Here is a 23825-nt window from a genome sequence, read left to right as displayed (position 1 = left end):
TACAATAATATTAAAAGGAGTCTAGAAGGATGGAGAGAAAATATAAAAGGAGGAGGGACTCATTTTGTGGATCATCTTTTGACTATTACACTTCATATTTCATCATCTCTTGGAGCTATTTATCACAAGGGCCAGAGTGTTGTTTAGCACTAGGAATTCCAAGCGGAATTCCACCCTCTTTTCGGAGAACTTCGAGTGTATCCCTAGTGAGGCAATTTGGGGAGTGCAATTCAGATCTTCCATTGGACATCATCGCAGGAGTTTATTCAGTAGTGTGTTTTTCTTGGGCGCAGAGGTATTTTGTGGAGCACATTGTGGGAGCAAGGTGGGTTAGAGGCTCTGAGATTTTGTAGGGAATTTTCTTATTGTTAGACTAGAGTTTGGACAGAGATTTGCCGAGCTAGATTGGAGGCTATTACATTGGTCAATTTTTTCTATCTTTTGCCAAGGGCGTAAAAGCTATTGACCAAGTGCCGCGCAGGGGTTTAGAGAAGTGGAGTCGGGAGAGATAAGAGCTGGAGATAGGAGGTATTTTTCAGTGGAGAATTTAGCCGGAGTTGGTAGAAGTTTCCCATGGTAGATTTGGGCATAATTCAGTAGTATCAAAATTGTGGGGTGTTTTTTGGTCAGATTGGGCAATTCATACTTGTTGGGGGTCACCGAGGATCGATGGATTCAACCCAAACCCTTTCTGGGTTTTTGTAGGTTTATTGGGAGGAGTCTACGACTAATTTTACAGAATTTTCTGGGCGATATTTGGGCCCGAAATCCTCATTCTCATAACATGGCGTATTGGTGATTAACTGGTAAATTTGCATCACTTTGTGGGTTCAGTTTTGGCTTGGAGTTGGGCCAAACCCTTTTTGGTTATGAGGAGTGGAGCTCGTGGCTGCAATTTCACGGTGATCAAGGCATTCTTTAGAGCAGAATCTTCAGTCCCATTCTAGAAACAACAATAGTAATTTCCTGCCAGTTTGGGCTAGTATTTCCCCCAGTTTAGAGTTGTCTCACCTGGATTTTGCATAGCTTGCAGTAGCAAGCCCAGGTTCCATTTTCCTTACTCATTGTACTCATCATTCCCGAGATTAATAAAATGGCTCAATTGGTCTACTTTATTTTCCTGGTGTTTTGGTATGCATGTGCGGTATCTGTTTATGGTTGTTGTTCCTTGTACATGTTTTTTGTTTGTTATCCTTAGGAGAAATCGAACTCTTTATTAAGTAAATAAAAAGTTGCAGTGTAGATGCATCGAAGCATTCAATAATCAAATTGTGAATCCACCATGAAGAGAAAGTGAAAACGACAACATATTGAGGAAAAGTGAAAAAACAGTTGCTCAACACTGATAATCATAAGTAAAACTTCTATAAACAGTGTTAAAAAACTGGGTCTCTCTTAATAGTCAGAGAAAACAACCCATAAACAAAAACCTATATAGGAATAGTATCCAAAGTCCATGTGTCATATACAACATATATATAAAACTGAAAGAGAAACAGAAGCCAGAAAGACAGTTCAGTCCCATAGTAGCAAAGATGTATTGAATTACAAATACAAAAATGCAAAAATGTGAGATTTTTAGAAGGAGGCCGATCTGACTCAGTGACCAGCTCGTTGTCCGAATCGATTATGTGCTAGGTGTCCAGAGCCTACTGTAGACCTTTTTTAGAGAAATAATTTGCCTCTATATTCCTTTCCCTCTAAATTTGACAAACAGTTAAATCAACAAAAGCTGATTTAATATACAAAATTTCATTTAAAATAGGAATCAGTGTAAGATTTTAACAACGTTGCATATTGTTTGACTAGTTTATCACATTCAGGGAGTCACCAAAAATCTGAACTGAAACAATCCCCAACCTCCTTAACCAACATAAGAGAATTTTTATAGTTTTTAGTTCAGCAAAGTTATTTGAACCGGTACCAATACCCACAAAAGCTTTTAGGATTTTGTGATCATTTATGTGAATGATGATCCCTGCCCCTCAATGATCATGAGCATTTAAAGCCCCATCAAAATAAGCGCACGGAAGATCAGGTTTGATGATTTTTTCCTGAATAATTTGACTAGGTAGAGAAGGAGTGATATGGGGAATTAGTTCATAGATAGAAGCACATTGAATAGCTATAAGATAAGGATCTAAAGGCTGATCCATAAAGATGCTTTTGTTCTGAGCCAACCAAATTCGTCAGCAAACAATTGGGGGAATATTCCTATAATGAGTATGAGATGAACGAGACCACCAATTTTGCCATGCATCCCCCAAAGAAATCCTAGACCAATGTGAACTAATACAAATAGTCTCCAAAAAAAGCTCCCAAGTTATTATAGCAAAAGGATTGGTTAAAAAAAGATGAGAGGAACTTTCTTCAAAGTTTTTGCAAAGGGTGCACCACCCTGGGCCATGTTTGTTTTATTTTTAAAGGTTGTCCCAGGTTGGGACTTTGTTCCTGTGAATACACTAGAAAAAGAGTCTGGATTTTGCAGGACCACTGAGTTTCCACAAAGGCTTGGACCACCAGTGCTTAACGCCACCCACGCTTCTATCCATTTGTAAATTGTATCCAAACTTCAGAGCATATATACCACTAGGAGAGTAGACCCAACGAAGATCATCAACCCTTTCCTTTATACAGACATTTGATCTCTGTAGTTCCAAAGTGTAGTCCCTCTAGACACCCTCCCACTGGGGTTCAAGGTCTAAATCCTCAGCTGACTTCCAACCCTGATTCCAAAAAGTAGTGGTTCCCTCATTTGAGATTTGATTGAGAGAAAATATCCCCTTGGCAGCAAGGGACTCTCTCAGCTCCCTTGGAAGAGTGAAAGCCTCGTTACAACCAACCCACAGATCCACTTGGTGGGCTCCAGTATTGCAGCAATAATGCTACAACTCCTAGAACTCCCTTCTTTACTTTTATCAACCCGGTAGTTCGTAACAAACTTGGAAACGACGGTGCTGTATGCACAAGTACTAGCTCTTGGCGCAGCTGTCACTTGGTCCGCTGGCACAAGTCCGCTAGGGGCTTAAGCCAACTTCTATGAGCTCTTAGAAGAAGCTTTTTAACTGATGGATGAAAGCTAACTCAAATGAAGCTAATCTACTTGCGGAAAGAAACTGAAAGCCAAAAAGAAACACAAACCCTAGCAAACCCTAATTCTACCAGCTAGTCCTACTGACACAAAGGAGAGCATGCAAACTACTGACAGAGATGCCATTACTTCTATGAAGGTAAAATACATGTGTCTAGACTACCTCTACCTGAAGAAAACATCTTTTTGTATTTTTGAATAAGTTATTAGAATTATCATGCATGTGCTTTTAACTGTTTGTGACTGTGAAGAGGTGGATTGGCGAGAGGAAATGCTTGGAAGAGGTCGGGAAGGTTCAGAGAGGGCCTAAGGGGTCCCTAACACCCTTCCAGAGAGTTTCACAGAGTTTGGCTATCAAGAAACCTCATTCGTGAGCTTCTACAGGAAGTCTGTAGGGGTTCTACAGGATGTTTCAGGAATTTCTACAGGATGTTCAGAAATTTCTACAGGATGTTTCAAAATTGGATTTTGGAGGATGGGTGAGTGAGGGAAGATGCATGAGTGGATATGGAGGTAGGATAGGGGTCTGAAGTGGCCTAGGGGCTGGTGGATGGAGTGGTGAGAAGGTGTAGATAGCTAAGTTGGCTCAAAGAAGGCTTAAACAATGATGTACAAAAACTAGGGTTATGTGAGCAAATGTGGCAAACGTGAGGTAAGGATTCTAAGTAGAGGGTGGAGTGGATGGTGCTGATGGATAATAAGCAAATGAAGGAGTGGTGCAGGTGCTCTGCAAGTCGTTTTTCCAATCTGAACCAACAAAGACTTGTAAATTCAAAGACCTAGTTACGTTGACCTAATATGCTAGCTGCCAGTAAAGAGAATGAACAGAAGTGTGACCTGCAATGAAACCATGTATTTTAACTCATGCAACTAAGAAAACAAAAGTCTGAACTTGTAACCAACTTCTACACATGAAAATCAAACACTAGTGATTGCATGGCAAAGCAAAATCAATGTTTTTGTGGGCAGCAAAGTCATCCTAGTCACAGCTCCTGATCCCACTGAGGGAGAGGTGAAACCACAGATGTTTGATGGCCCTTTTCTTGAAGCTTTTTTCTGTTAACAACCTATCAACTAAATCTGAGCATGAAAAGCTATTTTACTCATCAAAAACAACCTAAATAATAAAACAAGGTTTAAATCTAAATAACAGATTTTATTCTAAGAATGCAGCAAAGACACATGAAAGTAAACAAAGGAGGTACTGGGCACTTGAGATGGGCCCAACCGCAAGAGCTACAACCTCCTAAGAGAGATTTAGAGCTGGTGCAAAGCTGGATTCATCTTTATTGATCAAAAGAAATGTTACATTCCAAAAACTGTCCACAAGGAGAACTTGAAAATGCGCTGAAAGCAAAGCTAATCTACTGCCTAAAAATCGAACTACAAAATGACTACAAAATGAATACAAAATGACTGACTACTGGCTAACCAAAATGAGGCCCTAAGCCTTCTTATTTATACAAATTGAGGACCCCAACAGTCCTCTTAAACTATAGGGACTCGGCTGCCCAAAACTTGCAGTTAACAACAATCCTACTTGACTTGCTTGGCTGCCCTTGTGTTAATTGATTTGGTGGCCCTTGAACTCCGAGCTGATGGTGGAGAATTCGAGGTAAGGGCCCATAAATGAAGGGGACACCTTTCTAAAAATCCTCTCCCTTGTTCTCCCACGAATTTGGCTGCCAAGTGCTCATTAAGACCTTTGATTTTATTTCCAAATTGACCAAAAAGACTACACAAAGGACACATTAGACTTGTTGGCATAATAACTAACCCAATTCACTCTATTAGCATAAATATAATAAAAAACATGCAATAAACTAATGAAAATGGTGGATTAAGTCGAATTAGGAGGTTGAATGAGCCCATATAATTATCCATTTTTGGGGCTCATCATCACCCCCCTACTGAAAGTGTTGCTCATCCTCTGAGCAACCAATCTATCTCCTGATCTTTGATGGCCTTGGTGGCCTCCCTGTCATGCCAAGCTTCTGAAGTGATGTCCTCTTCTCGGTCATGAAACCATGCTTTTCTCTCTGCTTCTTCCCACTGCTTGCTCCTTTTCCTAAAGAATTCTCAGCTTTGGTATGATTGTGCAAGTATATTCAATCAGATGGTGGCAATGGTGGTGAAAGGAGATGAAACCAGTGGATGATGGAAGAAAAGAGTGGTTGCATGCCTCCTCAACAGACTTCAAGCTTCAAATCCCTCTCCATAATCGATTCTGGCCTGCCCAAAGGCTCTACAGGATGTTGCTGGTAGAAATACAGAACTTCCTGTAGAAAGTCCTGTAGCTTCCTGTAGAAGGTTGAACCATGACTAGATTGTGCCCGAACCCTGAAAAAAATGAGTGTTCATGGAGGGGATGGATGTGAGGATGCCTGGGAACTTGGTAGGGACCCTTTTGCTTGTGTTGGGAGACCCCCTTTCCGCATTGTGTTCCTGCAACCTGCAACAATTTCCAGGGATTAAACTTGTTTTTTTCTCTCTGTTTCTTCCTTCTTCTTCTTTCTTGCTTTTCCTCTTGCTTTTCCTGTGGCTTCCCCTGTGATGGTTTGCCCTAGGTTTTCTCTCCCTTAGCTTCCTTACCCTTAGTTTTCTTCTCTGCCTCAATATCTTGCTTCCTCATGCTCTGTTTTGGCTTTCTTCTCATCTTGCTTAGTTTTTGCCTTCTCTGCTTTAGTCTTTTTCTTTTCTGTTCTGGATCTTCCTTCTCACCTTCTGTTTTGATTTCCTCCTTGGTTTCAAGTCCTTCTTTCTCCATTTTGGTCTTTTCCTCTTTTTCTATTTCCTCCTCATCTTCCCCTGCCATATTTCTAAAAATCTCCCTGTCATGATGTGTGGCGACTGCTGGAAATGTTCAGGTGAGGTGGGAGGAGACAAACTTTCAAAACCGGAAATAGAGAAATGGCTGAGGTTTGTCTTTCTGGAGTCAGGAATTTCTCATGTTCTTCTTTTTCACAACATCAATTTGCAATTTTTCCTCGAATTGTTTCCAACTTGAATTTGCTTCTCGGTTTTTTTTGAGAAAAATCAATACCTTTGACAGAACAAAGAATATTTCTAACACAAGGTTTTGCTTCAGAGAATGGACAGTCTTGCAAATTTTGTTTCTCATAGGTTGGCTTATATGGTTGCATCCTTTTTTTCAGAAGAATGTGAGAAAGGAAAAGGCATATTTCGGATGCAGAGGAGGAAAATGGAGAGACTATGTATAACCCAAAGGAGGGAAAAAAACACAGGCAACATTTTAAGCTTCACTTCCCTTTCTTTCAACCCAATATTGTGTTTTTAATCCTCCACCTTATATAAATATCATATGCAGAGAAGTTTCCTGAGCCTACCTCGTCTGGAGCTTGAAATTTGCCGAAAATCCCACGTTTTCTTTCTGCATGGTTGTTTTCTGCGTTTCCTGTAGAAATGCCTGTAGAGCGCCCCTGCACCTCTGAGCGAGCCTGATACGCAGCAGAATCTCAAAGACAGGTAGAAAAACTCAGTTGAGGACTATAGGTTAACCGATTGTGCACACTTCAGTTGAGGATGTGGAAAGTGCACATGAACAGCAGTTCATGAGTTTTAGCTGAGCCGTCTTTAATTGCTGCGTGATTTGTGGTGAGGTGGCAAAAACATGTGCGCTGGCTTTTTCGAACTGCAGTGATGTTATGAACTGCATGTCTTCTTCTATTTGTTAATCATCTGATGTCCTGTGCGCTGGAGTTCAACACATCCACCACTGCCTGTGTCTTTCAACTTCCACGTGAATGACTATACATGCATGCTACGTGATTTTTGCCTAAATGAGTGCAATCGAATATGGCTAGCTTCCTGGCTGAATCCCCCCATCTCATTCGTTCATGCAGTGCTTAGATTAGATTCATGCAATAGAGGAACAAGTTTTAGTCACGTACCTGAAGTCAAATGGTTGCTGTGAGGTGCTTTTTGCTGCTGCATGCATCTGTTTCGGTGGTTGCATGATGGATCCTTTGTGCTATAAGCTCTTTGCTGTCTGATGTGTGGTTATTTTGCTTGTGCAGGTATCCTCTAGCCGGATCTAAGCTGCAGGAGTTCGTTTCCACGTTCAGATCTGCACCCTCAAGCTGCTGCTGCTGAATTTTCACAGGACCAAAACTTGTTTTCGCCATTGCTCCCGAACGATAGATCAGATCGATCTGAAACTTGCTGAGCATGTTCCTATCATCATGATGCACCTCCCATAGCAAAATTGAGATCAATGGATGCACAGATTTCGAGAAAAATGGAAAATGGCTGAAGATTTCAGAGATCAATTTCTCGGAAACTGTGCATCGGAATCAGCTGAAACTGCTTGGGTAGGTTACTATCACCCATATGCATCTCCCCATGAAACAGGTTTTGAAATGGATGCACGGATATGGAGAAAATGCAAAAATGGCTGACGGTGATGGAGGCAGATTTCTTGGAAACCGTGCATCGGAATGGGCTGAAACTGCTCGGGCATGTTGCCATCATCCCTATACAATTCCCTGTAAAACGGTTTTTCAAATGGATGCATGGTTTTCAAGTTAGGGCAAAAACAAATTCTGTTCTATGTATTTTTTCTTCAAAGCATTCTGCAAGTTTTTGCATGGTAAGAAAAGCTGAGCTTGGGCTGTGATGCAGGCATGGAGATGATGGAGGAGGAGTTTTAAGATTGCAGGAGGACTTCTGAACCCTTGAGGAAGCTATCATGTTCGCTAAACTACTTTTTTCAATCCATTTTTAACTTCTTGTAGTTTCTACAGAAACTTCCTGTAGAAAACACAGTTTTGAGGAAAGAAGCACAATGACATGGAAAAAATGATGGAGATGGGTGAGGGATGGAAACATGGATGCTTGCAGGCCTCATGGACATATTCCCAGCCTTTGGGTCTTCTTCGGAGATCAATTTGGCTTTTTTGTAATCTTCCTGTAGAAGACACAGAACTTCCTGTAGAAAACACAGTTTTCATAAAATAAGCACAATGAGGTGGAAAAAATGATGGAAAAGGGTGAGGAATGGAAACATGGATGCTTGTAGGCATAACTAATAGATTCCAAGCTTTAGATTCCCTTCCAAAATCGAATCTGGCTCGCTTGAAGGTTCTACAGGATGTTTCCTGTAGAAATACAGAACTTCCTGTAGAAGGCACAAAAATTCCTTTGTCTTTGTTTTGAGTGATCCTCCTGACCTGAAACGTCCTTGCTGCAACCTGAAATTATTCAATGCAAATTAGGTTTATTTTTCTTCTTGTTTTTCTCTTTTTTTTGAAAAACAACTAGGGCGCCTCATGGAGGTTTTCACCCTAATTGCTTGCCCTGGGCGCCTCCAATGGAGGTTTTCACCCTAATTGCCTGCCTTGGGCGCCTCCAAGGGAGGTTTTCACCCTAATTGCCTGCCCTGGGTGCCTCCAAGGGAGGTTTTCACCCAGAGATCTTATTCTCTTTTCTCTTTTTTTTTCCAACCCATTGACCGCCTCATGGAGGTTTTCAATCAATGAGCCAATCTAAGGCACCTCCGAGGAGGTTTTCACCTTAGATTTCTATTTTCCTCTTATTTTCATTTTTTTATCTTTTATCCTTTTTTTCTCTTTTTCTTTTTTCTACCCTACCCTACTTGAAAAACAAAATCATTTTCAAGTATAAGAATACTTCCAATGGAGCCATGTGCACATCGAGATTAGAGACAAGATGATGTGAAGGCTCAAAATGCATGCTTTGACAGGTATCCGGATTTCAGAGACCAAATGATTTGACTTTGAAGGGATCAAACATAGCTGAGGAAGAGAGTACCGCTGCAACTTAGTGACCGTATGAAACTGTATCTCAATATAGCTCTGATATCCTTGGTTCTTTTGCTGATCTGGATCATGTTTCATGTCACCTTCTAACATGACTTTCTCATCTTCCTCTTTTTGTTGAGCTTTCTCTTGAATACATGGAAGATTTGATGGTAACCATGAGGGAGCTTTCTTGATCTCTGATTCTGATCTCTTCTCTTCATCAAGAGCAGCCCATGGTTCTTTGATCCTTTCTTGTGAATCTTCTTTTGCCTTTGGTCCTTCAATGTTGTCAATATAATCTCTGTGTTGCAATACTCTTCCTGAGCTATGGTGAAGATCATCGAGCTCAAGAGGAGTCATTTGGACATGTTGTGCCTCAACATTGTAATTGGATGGAGCTACTCCATAGTATGGTTTTAGGAATGGTGGTACGGGTAGCTGAGTGGAGGTGTATTTTTGAGATGGATGTGGATGGGTTTGTGGTTGGGTAGGCATGTGGGGCTGCCTTGGTGGAGGAGGAGGCGATGGTTGCGGTTGAGCAGGTGGTGGAGGCAAAGGAGTGGGAGGAGAGTTGTACTAGGGCCTCCACCCTTGATGAGGTGCATTCCACTGAGGCTGTGGCTGAGCATAAGAGTGAAATGAATGAGCAGCTGGTTGGGCATAATATGGATCTATGAAGGAACAAGGAGGAGGTGTGAACCAGGAAGGATGAGCAGGGGGACCCCAAGAAGGCATGAAAGTGGCTTGATAGGGGTCATAATAGGTCTCGGATGTCCCTTGCAGTTCCTGCTGGTAAGATCTAGGTCCATGTGGCCTCCTTTGGTTCATATAATAGAGTGGTTCAGTGGCTCCTTTGGCTCTCTGATATGCAGCTTTAAGTCCAGGCAAGGAAGGGCACTGATTTGTAGGATGGTATTCTTCACAGACGAAACACACTTCTAGGGAGTGCATTGGACATTCGTTCCTAGGATGCTTTCTAGTGCACCTCGGACAAAAGATGACCAAAGCCCTCTTGGCTTCCTCTTGCTTCCTTCGGATCTGTAAGGTATCCAGTTGCATGGCAAGAAACTGCCTTATATCACTCTTGAAATCTTCCATCTGATTTGCAAATTCGTTCTTAGACAAGGTATTGCTCCCAACATTTCTGTTTGCAGCCATTTGCTCCAGAGGAATGTTTTCTTCTTCTTCTTCCCTTGAGGTTCTTCCAATATGTCTTGATGTCCACCTAGGGCTTCTTCTTACTCACAGCCATCGAAGAAGAGAGAAGGTTGGCTTGTGTGAAGCAGTGGGGGGTGTTGTGCAAATATTTTTCTAAATTATCTCTACTCCTACAAGGCATGAAAGGAAATCTTTTTGGTTGTTTTTTTCTTTTTTCTGCTGGTACCTGCAAAAACTAAAATAGATTGAACTGCAACTAACTATCTTGCTGAAATGAAAATGCGGAATTGAAATGAAAGCAGGAAATGACTAATCTATTTTGCTCAAATGAAATTGCAGGAATGAAATGCTAGTCTACGCTTACGGAATTGAAATGCTAATCTACGCTTGCATAAATGAAATTGAAGAATTGAAATGCTAATATATGAAGCGGGAAATGCATAAATGAAATTGCATAATGGAAATGAAATAAACTACTTAGCAGAAGGTTGTAGTGGAAAATAGAAGAAAAGCAGCAATCACCAATACTCTAACGCTTCCCCGGCAACGGCGCCAAAAAGATGGTGGGCTCCAGTATTGCAGCAATAATGCTACAACTCCTGGAACTCCCTTCTTTACTTTTATCAACCCGGTAGTTCGTAACAAACTTGGAAGCGACGGTGCTGTATGCACAAGTACTAGCTCTTGCCGCAGCGGTCACTTGGTCAGCTGGCACAAGTCCGCTAGGGGCTTAAGTCAACTTCTATGAGCTCTTAGAAGAAGCTTTTTAACTGATGTATGAAAGCTAACTCAAATGAAGCTAATCTACTTGCGGAAAGAAACTGAAAGCCAAAAAGAAACGCAAACCCTAGCAAACCCTAATTCTACCAGCTAGTCCTCCTGACGCAAAGGTGAGCATGCAAACTACTGATAGAGATGCCATTACTTCTATGAAGGTAAAATACATGTGTCTAGACTACCTCTACCTGAAGAAAACATCTTTTTGTATTTTTGAATAAGTTATTAGAATTATCATGCATGTGCTTTTAACTGTTTGTGACTGTGCAGAGGTGGATTGGCAAGAGGAAATGTTTGGAAGAGGTCGGGAAGGTTCAGAGAGGGCCTAAGGGGTCCCTAACACCTTTCCAGAGAGTTTCACAGAGTTTGGCTATCAAGAAACCTCATTCGTGAGCTTCTACAGGAAGTCTGCAGGAGTTCTACAGGATGTTTCAGGAATTTCTACAGGATGTTCAGAAATTTCTACAGGATGTTTTAAAATTGGATTTTGGAGGATGGGTGAGTGAGGGAAGATGCATGAATGGATATGGAGGTAGGATAGGGGTCTGAAGTGGCCCAGGGACTGGTGGATGGAGTGGTGAGAAGGTGTAGATACCTAAGTTGGCTCAAAGAAGGCTTAAACAATGATGTACAAAAACTAGGGTTATGTGATCAAATGTGGCAAACGTGAGGTAAGGATTCTAAGGAGAGGGTGGAGTGGATGGTGCTGATGGAGAATAAGCAGATGAAGGAGTGGTACAGGTGCTCTGCAAGTCGTTTTTCCAATCTGAACCAACAAAGACTTGTAAATTCAAAGACCTAGTTACGTTGACCTAATATGCTAGCTGCCAGTAAAGAGAATGAACAGAAGTGTGACCTGCAATGAAACCATGTATTTTAACTCATGCAACTAAGAAAAGGAAAGTCTGAACTTGTAACCAACTTCTACACATGAAAATCAAACACTAGTGATTGCATGGCAAAGCAAAAATCAGTGTTTTTGTGGGCAGCAAAGTGATCCTAGTCACAGCTCCTGATCCCACTGAGGGAGAGGTGAAACCACAGATGTTTGATGGCCCTTTTCTTGAAGCTTTCTCTGTTAACAACCTATCAACTAAATCTGAGCATGAAAATCTATTTTACTCATCAAAAACAACCTAAATAATAAAACAAGGTTTAAATCTAAATAACAGATTTTATTCTAAGAATGCAGCAAAGACACATGAAAGTAAACAAAGGAGGTACTGGGCACTTGAGATGGGCCCAACCGCAAGAGCTACAACTTCCTAAGAGAGATTTAGAGCTGGTGCAAAGCTGGATTCATCTTTATTGATCAAAAGAAATGTTACATTCCAAAAACTGTCTACAAGGAGAACTTGAAAATGTGCTGAAAGCAAAGCTAATCTACTACCTAAAAATCGAACTACAAAATGACTACAAAATGAATACAAAATGAATAACTACTGGCTAACCAAAATGAGGCCCTAAGCCTTCTTATTTATACAAATTGAGGACCCCAACAGTCCTCCTAAACTTTAGGGACTCGGCTGCCCAAAACTTGCAGTTAACAACAGTCCTACTTGACTTGCTTGGCTGCCCTTGTGTTAATTGATTTGGTGGCCCTTGAACTCCGAGCTGATGGTGGAAAATTCGAGGTAAGGGCCCATAAATGAAGGGGACACCTTCCTAAAAATCCTCTCCCTTGTTCTCCCACGAATTTGGCTGCCAAGTGCTCATTAAGACCTTTGATTTTGTCTCCAAATTGACCAAAAAGACTACACAAAGCACACATTAGACTTGTTCGCATAATGACTAACCCAATTCACTCTATTAGCATAAATATAATAAAAAACATGCAATAAACTAATGAGAATGGTGGATTAAGTCGAATTAGGAGGTTGAATGAGCCCATATAATTATCCATTTTTGGGGCTCATCACCACTCCCACTCTAACACTAGAACCATCCCTAACTAGCTAGGATAGCCCATCAACAACAATGTCAAAGGACTCAATCATTGCCTTCTAGATGACCGAAGGGTTTCTAGAAGACTTTCCCAGAGTTCTCAGCTAAACCATCAAGTCCAAAGGATCTATATATTTCCTTTTTATCACTGATGTCTATAGGTTGTCCTTGGTTAAAATACTCCAGCTAGATTTTGTTGCCAAAGAGAGAGAAAAAAAAAGAGAGATCCTTTATGCCCCACCCTCCCTTATCTTTTGGACTAGCAATTTTCTCCCAGGCCACCCATGGGAGAACATCATCCTCCTTGGAGCCCACCCAAAGAAACCGACCACATATTTTCCTAATTTGAGAAAGAATGTCTTTCGGGACCCATGAAAGAGAAATCCAGTAAACTGGTATGGCCTGTAAAACCGATTTTATAAGAACCAAGCACCCAACTCGAGATAGCCACTTAAAGCTCCAGTGCTTGACTCTCTTTTCAATTTTTGCAACTAACCATTTCCAGTCCGATTTTTTGTAGGAGTTCGGCTTCAAGAGGAAACCAAGGTATTTAAGGCTTTCCATCAGAGATTTTACTTCGAAGGGAAAAGTAGATACAGATCTATTTATCTCCACCCCAGAGAGGCCATTGTGAGTAATGGAGGATTTATGGCATTTATACTCATCCCAGTTGCTTTAAGGAATAAATCCAGAATTGATTGCAGCTTAGCAAGATCTCCCCTAGACCCATCACAAAAAAGTAATATGTCATCCACAAAAAGAAGGTGAGTAATGAAGAGATTTATAGCAATTTCAATGCCTTTATATTCACCCCTTCTAATGGAAAAATGAATCAATTGACTCAAACCTTCTGCAACAAAAAGGAACAAGAGGGTTGATAAAGGGCATCCCTGACGAAGGCCCCTCTGGCTATGGAAAAAAGGAGAGGCCGCCCCATTGATGAGAACAACAAAGCTCACATTGGTTATACAACCCATGACCCAATTAATAAAACCAATATTGAAACCTAGGTGAGTCATCAGAAGTCGCAAATACATCCAGCTAATCTTGTCATAAGCCTTTGACAAATCTATCTTAACAATCATTCCTTTTTTGTTGTTTCTTTTGATACTGTGCAGGGATTCTTGGGCTACACCAATAGCTTCATGTATTTTCCGACCCTCAAGGAAACCAAACTGTTCCTGTGAAATATTTTTTGAGAGAATTGGTTTTAATCGTCTTGCAATAGTTTTGGCGATTATTTTGTATGTACAATTACACAAAGAGATGGGTCTGAAATCATCAAAGCTTTGTGGATCATCAGACTTTGGAATTAAAGCCAGAAAGGTTGAATTAAGAGGGTCGTGAACAAAACCCCTATTCCTGGACTCCTCCACCAATCCAGCCAGATCATCCCCAATTAGGTCAAAGAAATGTTGGAAGAATTCCACCGTCCAACCATTTGGACCCGGACTCTTCTCCTTTTGCATAGAGTGTAGAACTCCCTCCACTTCACCCTTTGAAACAGGGGCCATAAGAATATCATTATCGTCCTCATCAACAAAACTGGGAAATACTTGTGCCACCTGAATGACTTCGGCAATGGTGGCCTCAGGGGGAGCTTTGAACAGGGATTTGAAATGGCTAACCCCCATTATTGACAACTCGCTGAAAGAAGATGCTGAAACCCCTGCATCGTTTTTCAGTTCCCAGATCGTGTTTGTGTTTTTTCTGCCCTTTGCGTAGTTTTGGAAAAATTTGGAGTTTTCATCCCCTGCCTCAAGCCAAATAGCTCTACTTTTTAACCTCCACTTTTCTTCAATGTCTTTCAGAATCCTATATCTTTCACCCTCCATAGATTTTATCCTTTTCTTTTTTTTCTTCCGTCTCATACCCATCCCCTTCTAGGCTTTCTAAAGCCTCCAAATCAATCTCAATGGATTTTAATACTGCTTCATCCCTTAAAGATTTTTCCTTAGTCCAAGAGATCGATGATTGTTTCAATCTTTCTAGTTCTTCCATAAAAGATTGGGCAAGGGAAAAGCCCAAAGATCTGTTCTGAGAACTCCAAATCTCAAGAACCAACTTATTGTAGGACATATCTTTAAGCCAGGAAGAGTTGAATTTAAAGGGCGAGCCAAGCTTCCTACTAGCCGCTTTTAGTTCCAGAAAATTTGGAAAGTGATCTGAATCACCCCAGAGCCAACCCATTGACGAAAAAAATGGATATGAGCAGCCATATCTTCTTTGATCAGGAAGTGGTCTAAACGTTTAGCTACCCTTGCCTCACCAACCCTCCTATTTCTCTAGGTAGGTTTTTCTTTTAGAAGATCAACATCAATAAATCTCCCCAACTGAATCTTGTTTAGAAAGAAATCGGCCAAAGGGTCCACCTGTGCATTTGGTCCCTAGGATTCTGATAACCCTAAGGAGACATTGAGATCCCCTCCCACCACAAGCTTTGAGCAATTTAGCAAAGATTTTGAGAACAATTTATTCTAGAAAGGGATATGACCCTGACAAGGTCCATAAATGTTTAAAAGAGTTAAGTTTGAACAAAGTTCTGAGGAGTAAACCTCTGCTCCAAGCATCAAATCAGAGCCCCAGGAATTTAAGAGTTTTAAACTGCAATCCTTTATACCCAACGCCAAACCCCCTGAATGCCCACTTGCATCTAGAGCCACAAAGGACCAACCAGGAAACATGTTTCTCAAAATATTTATTACAGAATCCCCTGGACCCAGGGTCTCTTGAAGCATAATAACATCACAACATACATTCTTAAGTAAATGTTTTAAGGCCAACTTTTTTCGGGGACTGGCAATCCCTCTGCAATTGAAGGACAACAAAATCATTTGGAAACCGCCATGGGGGTCATCGCTGCTCTAAGCGACCCTTTTAGGGAGAGTTGTTTGCCATCAGCTATATCAAGCTTGGCTTTTAACTGAGCTTTAGATAGGTTCGATTTCCTACCCTGAGTCTTAGGAGGACTCGCAGTGTCATATAGTAGGTCGAGATCACCCACAGGATCATCCGAGTGTTCTCTTTTTTCCCGGGGCCGAAGGTTATAATGAGGCTTGTACAAGAAAATAATAGAGGGGATGGGAAGAGTAGAGCTCACCGACAAGGGTCAAGAAAGATTTAAAATCGGTATCGATGTAATGATGCTATCCAGGGCCAAGGAGATATTGCATTGAGGAGAAAGAGCATCAATAGATGGCTTGGAAGGACCAGGCCCGAAAATAGGATCCACAAGGGGCATACACAAAAAAGAAAGAGAGGGAGGAGGGGAAGAGACGACACTCGCAGGATGAGATGCTTACACCTCTATCATCTCGTCCAGCTCGTGTATAATAGCAGTTCTTATAGCCTCTACATGAACTGTCCGTTGATCCTAATTGACCACAATCTAAACCGGAACCTCTGCCTGATGTTCCCCAAGTGAAACTGCCTGCTCCATAACTATATCTTTAGGCTGCTCCTGCATGTCTTGAACCGACTCCACCCTATTTTTCCTTCTGCATCTGAACCCCAATGGGCAATCCCTAGCCAAATGGCCATGTTTATGACAACGATGACATCGATAGGGCAATTGTTCATAGTCTAGTAGCTGAGTGAGAGAGTAGCCTTCCACCTGAATGTGCATCATGTCTGGCAACCCCTCCCTCAGCTCTAGTCTAACTAGTATACGTGCCACCTTTCTTTCCATAGTCACTTGGAAGGACATATCAGCTTCCAAAAGAGTTCCCAAAATGTTCCTAATCGCCTTGAAAACATCCATCGACCAAAGCTGAGGGGCGAGTGACGGAAGGCGCACCCACACAGGGATCTCTCCTAATCTTTCTCTTTGAGCATCGAAAAGGGGTGTCCATCTTTTAAAGAAAATTGGAGCTTTCCCAAAACCCCAGTTTCGCTCAAGAACCTAATCAACGACTTCCACATTTGAGAAACGAACCATAAACCAACCCCTTGACAAACAAATAACCTTCGTCTGAGAAACTGCCCCTGAACTCTATTCCTTAATGAAATTAGCAGTAAATTGTCTTTCCTTACCCGACCCACTATGATGCGCTCTGATGCATCCATAGCTTCACCCATTCGAATGTCGACCCCTAAGATTAGTTTTGGTTTCTCCTCTTTCTTTCTTATGACTTTCCCCCTCTTCCTCTTCAGGCCTTAGGACTGACCATTCACTGACGGGGCAATTGAGTTGTTTTCTTCACCCCGATGGCTTTCTGAGCCCTGAAAACCTTCCAAGGGATCGTTTGGTGATAATATAATGTTTTGCAGGGCTTCAAAGTCCAGTACCTGCCCACCATTGTCGAGAATGGGAGGATGACTACCCTCCTTCGTCCCCAAGGAGCTCGCCTCTAGATGTCCAACCAAATCCAACCCTTGGCTTGGAAAAACATGAAACCCTAGCGCTTCATTCCCAGATTCTTCCTGAAGTGGCTGTCCTGCCGAAGAATTTACCTCCGGGAACCCAATGAAGGGTTTCTCCCCAAAACCAACAGTCTCATCCAATAAACAAAAAGACTCCGAGAGGTTGATGGCACAAGTCGAAGCAGGGATTTTACAGTTAAGTGTTTTGTATAGGCTCAAGCCCACGACCGGCTTTTCCACCCCCAGTAACTCATTAAGACAAGTTTGTAACCCTTCCCGCCTCTTGAGTCCGCTACTTCTCACTATATCTTCCAGATCACCAATAAAAACCCTAGAAACAGAGACTGTAGGAGAGGTTTTTGGTCTTACCTGTAAACCCGTCGACGTCTCGACAGAAAAGCCTTCCAATTCTCCGCCTTCTTGACCTTCATGAACTTCAAAGTCCGGGAAAAAAACAAACCACCCTTGAGGAAGGGGTTTTTGACTCCTCCAGCAGCACTAGTCCACCGGCATTATGCTAAGCCAGCTCTGTACCAAAACTTTTGCCAAGTGGAGACCTAGTTGGCAAGACCACCTTCGCCAGATTTTGTTGCGTTGGCTCCAAACCAATGTTGCACGAAGCAGGGGCGAAGCGGAAGCGTTTTTGGGAAGTGGGGACGTGGAAGCGTCATTTTCCAAAAATCTAGGAAGCGAAGCGTCCGCGGAAGCGTCTGCTATATATACATATTTTTATATTTTTTTGCATTTATACTCAAAACAAACATCCCAAATAGCAAATTAATTGTAGAAGACATGAAAACATGCATATTTTTGCATAAATGAAGATAGATATAACATCCATTGTACATTAATGATTAATTATTCGAGCATCAACCATTTAGATGCATCAATCATCTAGAATCTAGATTCTTCTCCTCTTGTCTAGCCTTTGCCTTTACCTCGATTGTCTAGGGATATTAGTCAACATTGCCCAATTTTGATCAAACTACCTAATTCAAGACTTAAAATATGGTAGAAAAAGCTTAACATGCTTGATCGATGATTTTGACTTGATTGAAAGGTAATTTTTTGCTAAGGGCGTGCCATGTGACAAAGGAGTTCAACAATTAACACCACCAACACTAGGGTACATATAGGGCTTGGTGCTCTTGATTAAATGCTAATCGCATACCTTCATACTTGATATAATCTAATGAAATGCCACAATCCCATTGATCCTAAATTCTTGAAAACTGTTAAGTCTGCTGAATTTTGAATAGGATATGAAATTCTATTTTCTCCATATGAAGTCCAATGACGCTGGAACCACTCTCGAACATCCTGAGTCATTTCATGGTAATGTTAAAAATTTAAGTAAAAGGATGAAAATGAAAAATAAAGGAGAATGTCACTTTTACTTTAAGAATTTAACATTACCATGAGGGAGCATCTGCTATATTTATATTTTTTTTTGCCTTCATTCGTCACCCTAACCCAAGGTGGTGGACCCACCCCCAACAAGCAGACTCACCTAAAATAAAAAAAAAATTGAAAAAAAAAAAACGATTTTCTAAACTCTTTTCTGGAAGCATACTCTTCCTCCTTCGAAGCGCCACGCTTCCGACGCCCGAAGCGCCGTACGAAGCGCGCTTCGACGCTTCGGAAGCGGCGCTTCCATACCATGCTTCCGAATTTCCAGGAAGCGGCAAAAAATTCGGAAGCGCACTTCTGGCCAAGCTTCCTAGGTGCTTCCGTACGGGACGCACTTCGGGGCTTGGAACCGTGGGGGGGGGCGCTTCGTGCAACATTGCTCCAAACCCCACACTGACAGAATGTCCTTCGGAGCCGGTTCCAAATCCACATAGTCGGTTGGGTTCACCGTCTTGGTAACAGTGTAAAGAGGAAAAAGAACTAATAAAACTAACTCCTAACTGAAACGACTAGTGAAAACTTACGAGTAGGCTAAAAACCCAAAACAACGGAACCTCCCCTTTGCAGTACGTCCCTAGATGACCTGAGACCCCAGAAAAAACAACGAGACCTAGTATGAAAATGAGGAAATACAACCAGCACGAGGTATTGGAAACAAAGGAGGTGGTAAGTGCTGAGAGTCACCAAGGATGCATCCGGTCATCCAAAATGAAAAAAACAGTGAAAAAATGATAAACAGAGTAAAAACGATCACCCAGATAAACCATCCACCTTCGAATGCTAACATCTCCCTCGACACCCACCCCAAGGACTGGCCCAGCAACCGCGTGGCTGCCCCAAACCCTGCTACGAGTAACATTTGTCTCCACAGTCCTCCATCGCCGCCAGGCAGGGTTGCGGGTGCCCCCGCTCCCAATTCGCGCTCTGGGTGGGAGCGACTCGGGAGCTAGTCGGGAGCGCTCTCCCGAAGAGGGAGCGATTTCGGGAGCGCACTCTCGGCAAAAAAAACGCTCCCTGGTTTTTCGGGAGCGTTTAGTCTTTTTTGCAGTAATATTCCAAATGCGATGTTTTTTCAAAGAAACAAAGAATTTTTGAGTGGGGCAGCCTAATGATCAAGCCTATGGGCCTAATATTGATATGCGATTCATGGAAATGTTAAATTCTTAAAGTAAAAGGATGAAAATGAAAATGAAGATTAAAGAGAATGTCACTTTTACTTAAATTTTTAACATTACATGAAATGACTCAGGATGTTTGAGAGTGGTTCCGACCTCATTGGATTTCATATGGAGAAAGTAGAATTTTAGATTTCATTCAAAATCCAGCAGAGTTATCAGCTTTTCAGGATTTCAAGATTGGGGGGATTGCAATGTTTCCATTGGATTTTGTCATCTATTAGGGTATGGAACTTGTATTTAATCAAGAGCACCAATCCCTCTTTGTACCTTGATGTTAGTGACATTGGTTGTCGAACTCCTCTATCATGACCGTCCTAAAAATGTACACATCACTCAAACAAAATATTGACTTGACACGCTATGCTTTTTCTATCTTATGTTAATGCTTAGAGGGTCATATTAATAACAAAGATCCCTATACAGATCCAGAGATAATGACAAAGATACCTCTGGATATTAATGCTTAGAGGGTGATATTAATGATAAAGATCTTGATTTTCCAACAAGACTAAAAAATTAGACATTTTTCGTGGTGGCAAGAGGCCCAAGCATTAGCAATAGACAATAGATTTACTTGTCTTTTCTAGTTTCTAGTTGGTTTTAAAACTATCGACTCTTTCATATTTATTATGATATTTTTTGTAAACAATACATGACAATTTAAGTTTGAAGTTTGAAGTTGGCAATTATAACTCATTAGTAATGAATTATGAATATGATGCTTCGTGAAAGTTGAATGTTGTTTCATTTTATAGCATTTCATTTCATGTTAGATATTATTTGTTGTAATCGTTACTCTTAGCTTACAAGTACAACTTTGGTGATCAATGATGATAAATGTTATATATTGAATTTTGAAAGCTTGAAAATTTAAGATTGATGAATCATGAGATTCAATATGTTGTATGTTACTATGTTACTAACTTGTGGACATGGTTGATGAAGATTATAACGTCTAGATGATTGTTGTTATATGGTTCAATCTATGTTTTTTATGTCTAATTCATCATTCTACATGCTTTTGTTCACATATATGCATCAAAATATAAAAAAATATATATTATATAAAAAATGCTCCTGGAATCGCTCCCAAACCGAGAGCTTCTGAAAATGTCGCTCCCACTCCCTCGCCCCGTTTTCGCTCTTGCTCCCAAGTAACCTTGCCGCCAGGTCCTAGGTCAGCCATTTTTTTCTCTCTTACATCCACTGATTACTATACAATACATTGTCATTTTTGTTGCCACTACATTGCATTTCTCATGAATCAATATTGCATTCGCCCACTTAATGCATGCTATGGAACAAAAAATTCCCCATTTGGCAAGTTAGAAGTTATTTGCAGTTCAAAGATTCATTATTTTTATGTGGTTGGAGATGGCATTGTTCTTGTAGAGTCAACAAAGGTTGGTAGGCTCAGTGAAATGGCCAAAATCTAAGTTTGGTTACATGAGCACAACTCCAGCAGGAAACTTTGATTTTTTTAGGTGATATGCAACAACAAATACCTAGATTTACGACCACATTTGTGGCAATGTTTTGCAAATTTCCAAGAGTGACATGATGCAACGTTGTAGTTGGACAGATTAAATACATTTAGGGCATATCCCAGTCCTCCTGTTACTCAAATTTTGATGTAGTTTGGGCCCAGAAGTTTCCAACAACAATTTGTGTTGGAGACATGGTGTAAACCCTATCTCGATCATCCCTGAAGCATACTCAACCACCATACCCCACCATCATCGACCATACATGTTTTTGTTATTTGCTATAAATTTTTAATTTGGAATATTACAGTGGTATCAAAGCCATGATCTTGGCTAGGCTGTGGGCCTTAAGGCAAGTGATGACAAGACCAAAATAAAAAGCTAAGAAGTCATGGGATCCAAAGAAAGGTTAAAATCAAACAACATGGCAGTAACCTTGAGTGAGGTGATTAGGATGCAACAAATGATGATTGATGTGGGGGAGCAGCTGATTCATACCACAATTGGGAATCATGACCATTCTCAACTACACAACAAATCCACTATGCCCAAAGTTAGGACAATGCATCAAGATGGCAAGACATGATTGCAACTGATGTGGAGTTGTTGACAGCAAATTGGAGGGCATACCAATCATTCGGACATGACATTCAGGCATCCCTCTCTTTTTGGGAGTTCTGTGAACTAAGAGACATGCACAAATCAATGGGAATTCAGTGGAATTATGTAGGGACGATGAGGAGGATCAAACGCAAGGAGATAGTTGAGCATACCCCCGTTAATGAGATGCCGACAACTGATAAGGTACCCAGTGTTGTGACCGAATTTTCAGGCGATAGTAGCGCACCACAGGTTGATGAGGTGTCGGGAGACATCTCCACCATTGATGAGGAGCCAACAAAGGCATCCATATCTATGACACAGTTGCTGGACGACAATCACCTACAACTGACCGGTGAGGATGTTTTATATGATGGGTTGTCAGTGGAGGAGCAGTTGGAGGCTCAAGTTGAGGCCATGATGGAGGAGGATGTGCAACTGCCCTTGGGGTTGGACATTGATGAGGGGAAGCCCAAAGAGCACACGTTGGGATTTTGGCACAGTTCGCTTCAGAGGCACGTTGATAGGGTCCTCATTATTATCTCACCCTTATGCATTGGATTGTCGAGACAAATCATAGGGGATGACCGAGTTAGCAAGGGCCAGCGGCTTGAGTTGAGTATGGCACAACGTCAACGTGGAGGGCTTGTCCCGTACATAGGAGATTGTACATTCGATCCCTCCTTTGGGATTGAATGGCAAGAGGTACTGAGCTGGTATCCAATGGAGCAGGTTAGGTAGTTGGGTACATCCATGGTCGCATTTCAGCAAAGGTCGTAGATTACCAGAGGAGTACGAGGGCCAGATTGTTGTTGGGATCCAAGTGGGATTCCCCATCACAACATGGGCTTGGTTAGTGATGGTATTAGCAGTGCGATGGATCTGGTGACCGAGCGCCCACACACTTTCTGTTCTCCATCGGCACTAGTGTTGGGTTGGATTGACACGGGGACAGGCAGACTCTGCGGGTTTTCTGGGGATGTTGGGCATACATGGGATTGTAGGATGATCAACATACTCTGGAAGGGGCTAGTTAGAGGAGGTGCCATTAGCAAGCCATCAGTCAGGGCATTGTATGGAGACAATGCTCTCTTATTGGCATATTGGACGCAAGAGCTATTGAGGCTAGGCACAGTAGTATCATTTTCGTTAGCATGTAGTGGATTCACTAGCAAAGTAGACGATGCATAGACACATATGGGGTGGCCAAGGATGTTGGGTGGTGCGGCAGTTGGCGTAGGTGTTTGTGGTGCGCAAAGTCGTGCCATAGAGTTTAGTGTTATGTCGAGGAGCATAGAGGCACACATTGGAGTGCCGTGTTGTGCAAGCTTGCACTGTGGAGTATGAGGAGCAATTCACATCACCTCGATGTTTCACATGGAGTGACAACTACTTTGTCACAGGAGGGATACCAAATGATTCAGGATGTTATGGCGGTTGGTAGTGGTGTCCAGTAGTGCACAGAGGTGTGCAACTGGGTGCATTCATGTGCCAAGGGGCACAAAGATACATGTTCTTATGCAGGGGAGCGCAGGGATGCTTGGCCATATGTAGTGATGTGTGATGCTTCCCATTGGGATTTTGGAGCATTACCACCAGGGAGACCGCCTGATAGAGATGATAGGCATGCCATTGGGTATCGATCACCCAGGATCGATGAGGATGCGGATGAGCATCATTTGATGATATCCATGGGGACTCACGCGCCTCTCTCACTTCTACATTATTTGCAGTCACAAAGGAGTTGGATGTTGTGCCTTGGCACCTCCATCATGAGCAACATGACACAAGAGGCTTGCTAGAGACAGTTAGTTGGGACACAGAGTATCCAGGGAGAGACTTCTCGGTGGTGGCATTTGGTCAGGGCATGAGCTGACGGGTGCAGGCTTAGGGAAGTGACCGTGAGGGACCTACAGGGTGCACTATTGGCAGGACAACCTGAGGTGTTATGTGAGCATGAGGTACAGAGGATGGTAGTCCTTATTGGCAAGAGGATGCCTAGGCTCCAGGCAGTATCCAAGTACATCATCAGGAGTTGGGA

General features: G+C 41.9%; 1 protein-coding gene across 2 annotated transcripts in view; it reads left to right on the top strand.

The window, feature by feature from the left end:
• Window positions 1–23825, top strand: part of LOC149141689 (uncharacterized) — a 227765-nt gene that overhangs the window by 5503 nt on the left and 198437 nt on the right. The window lies entirely within an intron of this gene.

The sequence above is a fragment of the Pinus tabuliformis genome, chromosome X (genome assembly GCF_031772625.1).
Source record: "Pinus tabuliformis cultivar Carrire ecotype Pingquan chromosome X, CPIR1, whole genome shotgun sequence".
Classification (NCBI taxonomy): domain Eukaryota; kingdom Viridiplantae; phylum Streptophyta; class Pinopsida; order Pinales; family Pinaceae; genus Pinus; species Pinus tabuliformis.
Note: the sequence above shows the minus strand (reverse complement) of the source record. Positions and strands in the feature narration are given on the sequence as shown.